This window comes from Bufo bufo, chromosome 1, assembly GCF_905171765.1.
Source record: "Bufo bufo chromosome 1, aBufBuf1.1, whole genome shotgun sequence".
Lineage (NCBI taxonomy): Eukaryota > Metazoa > Chordata > Amphibia > Anura > Bufonidae > Bufo > Bufo bufo.
Window position 1 is genome coordinate 549,216,522 of NC_053389.1, and position 3,465 is coordinate 549,219,986.

Here is a 3,465-nt window from a genome sequence, read left to right on the forward strand (position 1 = left end):
TTCTGAAGGACACTTTTGAGACATCTAACACTTTTCTTTCTCGTGTGTACATGAGATAATGTGTGCTTGTTTAAAGGGGTTACATAACTTATGCCACGTTTAGAAGTTATGCCCTAACTAACTGATCACTGGGGTCTAACTGCTGGGACCCTCACCAGTCCTCAGAACTGGGGTCCTACTTCCCCATTCTGATGGAGCAGCAGGTCAAGCATGTTCCCTGGCACTCCATTGTCTATGGGACTGAGCTCTTTATTCGGCTATCTCTGGCGGTTCCATGGAGAATGAAAGGAGTGGCAGGGTGCATGCTTGATCTGCTGCTCCATCAGATTAGGTGGAGTTCTTGGGATCTGTGGGTGTCCCAACAATAAGTTAGTTGTCTCCTACACTGTGGATAGGGGATAACTGGATAACCTAAACTTGACACAACCCCCTGAATATTCTGGCATGGTTTGTAATGGTTATGTGGTTCATAATCTGTTTTGTAAGGGTCATTGCAGTTACATATGTGTAAATGATCATGGTTTCCTGTACAGAAGAATTCTTGACTGTTCTGCAGATGTATATATAGAATATTTTTCCTCTTTCTTAGAATCCCGATCTGAAGCCATTCCGAAGTCTGCTAGTAATCTGGAACGACACGATTTAGAAACTCTTCTTCAGATTCTCTCAAGCAATTTAGATGCTTCAGCACAAGAGCAGATCTTAATCACTCTCTGTAACATCTCAGCATTTTCCGTAAACCATGTTAGTAACAGTAGACTATTTCTGTGGTGAACTGTCTAGTATACGCCTGGTCAAAATTCAGCTTTTGTCCCACTCTGGAGGACATGTGCCGGACATTTTTATACACCGCTTTCCCTCATAAGCCATGCAATTTGTATACAGAGGCAGTATGGGTGACTCCAATCCCAGACTTTGCCTCTGTGGCACTGTTATATTGTATTACCCATACAGTGCTGTACCTTTTGGTAGCGCTGTGCCCTGTACTGCAGCTCATCCCATTCAAGAGAATGGAACTCTGCTACTATACCAGGCACAGTGATACACCTGGTAGGCAGAGCAGGGGATGCGTTCCTGTGTTATTAAATAAAGAGCATGAATGTGATGTTTAGGTGTCCACTTACTTTAGATCACTTCATAGGAAAAGTACCCAAACGACAATAAACTGTTATGTTGTGGTTCATACTACTATAACTGTGTTTATAAATTTCTCCATCTGTGAAATTGATCCTCCTACTGCTCAAGCATGGGAACGCCCACTTAGGCACTTGATGCCACGGGCACAACATAACCGTTTATGGGTATTTAGGGCATTTTCCTATAAAGTGGCCATCCACTTTAAAATTTCACCTGGATTTGTTCTGTGTTTTAGGATATAATTCGGAATTTAGATGGTATTCGTATTATTGGAGGGTTCCTTTCACACGCTGATCCGAAAATAAAAGCAGGTGCTCTTAATGTACTCAACAACCTGAGCTTGAACCTACCAAATCAGGAGCAAATACAGGTGAGATTACCTTAAGTAACATTGTAGAACAGCAGAGGCTGCCATTAGAAGCTGTGGTTACACGGAACATTTTACAGGTGAAACTCGAAAAATTTGAATATCGTGCAAAAGTCCATTTATTTCAGTAATGCAAATTAAAATAAATTGCATTAATGCAGCTTAAAATTTGAATTTTGTGAAAAGGTTCAATATTCTAGGCTCAAAGTGTCACTCTCTAGTCAGCTAATTAATCCATATTCCCTGAGCAAAGGGTACCTCAAAAGTGTGACTTTGGGGTTTCATAAGCTATAAGCCATAATCATCCAAATTTTAACCAATAAAGGCTTGACATATCTCACTTTGCATGTAATGAGTCTATCTCATATGTTAGTTTCACCTTTTAAGTTGCATTACTGAAATAAATGAACTTTGCACGATATTCTAATTTTTCGAGGTTCACCTGTATTTTGCACCTCTCTGCATTGAGACAGCTATAGCATCTGAGCACCTTTAAAGGGAATCTGTCAGCAGTTTTGACCATGCAGAACTGCTAACAGCACTAGTAAAGGGCTGGGGAGAGCAATACAAACATACCTTTTGTGGACCTTTTCTCCTCAGGAGTAGTGTCAATATGCACTTTTATACTGCCAGATTGTCCAGGGTTGTCCAGGATTAAAAAACATGGCTGCTTTCTTACAAAAACAACACTAGCCCTGGCCTTAGGTTGTGTGCGGTATTGCTGATCTGTCCCGTTGAATCCAACTGAGTCGAGCTACAGTACTAGACATAATCCATGGAAAGGGGTGGTGCCGTCTCCTTTCTCGCTTCCTGCTTGCCATAGACATAGCAGCAGCGAGCAGGAAGAGAGACAGGAGACGGCACATGCCTTCTCTTCATACAGCTGATTGTTGGGATTCCGGATGTCGGACCCCCGCCAATCTGATGTTGATGACCTATCCTGAGGATGCTTTATGACATACATTATGACCACTGACTTTCCTTTATTCAAACCTCCTCAGGTAGGCTACTTTCACATATGCATTTTGCCATTCCGGTTTTGAGATGCAGCAGAAGATCTCAAAACTGGGCCAGAGCGGTTCTGTTTTGTCCCCTTGTATTCTGAATGGAAAGAGATCCATTTAGGATATCTTCCGTTCTGTCAGCATTCCGTTTTGTCACCAGACACAAAACCACTGGAAGATGCGGTTTTGTGTCCAGTCATCGAAACAGAAAAACCCGGATCAGTTACTAAAAGCAATGTAAGTCAATTGTGTACGGACTGTTTTTTTAGGGTCTTAAAAAAAAACCGCATCCATCACCCATTGACTTTCAATGTATTTAATGAAGGATCCGGTTTGTTCCGTTTCAATTTCACGTAACCGCATCCTAACGAAGCGAAAGCATACTGATGTGTAATCAAAACTGAACCGTTTTGGTCAGATTTTGAGATCCTCTGCCAGATTTCAAAACCTGAAACCAAAACGCATAAGTAAAAGTAGCCTTTGAACAAAAGTCTAACATTTAACCAGCACATGGAACAGTATTGCAACTTAATTTGTTTATTTTGCTACTTAGGCTTTTATAAATGAAGTATTAAAGGATATCACAGAGTGTTCGTTAAATTCTGAAGTCCAGCTGGCTGGCCTGAGACTGGTGATCAATATGTGAGTCACCAATAAGTACCATGAAAAGATGGAAGATTCAATTCAAAATCTACTCAATTTACTAGACAAAGGAAATGACACCACCAAGGTATGGTTTATCCCCATTAACCCCTGAAAGGGAATTTCTCACCTCCCCTGAGCTCTATAAAGTGCGGTGCTACATAAATAGTACTGCCACGACTAACTCCAGATGGCTAAGTTATATGTCCATGCTCAGCCCTGTCCAACCCTCCTGCAAACCAAGGCTGCAGTATATTGAAAGGACTCCTCCCGGAGTCCTCTCCAGTATGTTTGCATGCTCATGAGTCCTCACAG

At 41.6% G+C, this 3,465-nt stretch overlaps 1 long non-coding RNA gene across 1 annotated transcript; it reads left to right on the plus strand.

Annotated features, from left to right (window-relative positions):
* Positions 1–594: 594 nt before the first annotated feature.
* On the plus strand, positions 595–3,207 carry LOC120987116. The gene is made up of 3 exons (XR_005775920.1): positions 595–744; positions 1,373–1,507; positions 3,062–3,207. It is a non-coding gene; the product is annotated as an uncharacterized LOC120987116 (long non-coding RNA).
* Positions 3,208–3,465: the final 258 nt, after the last annotated feature.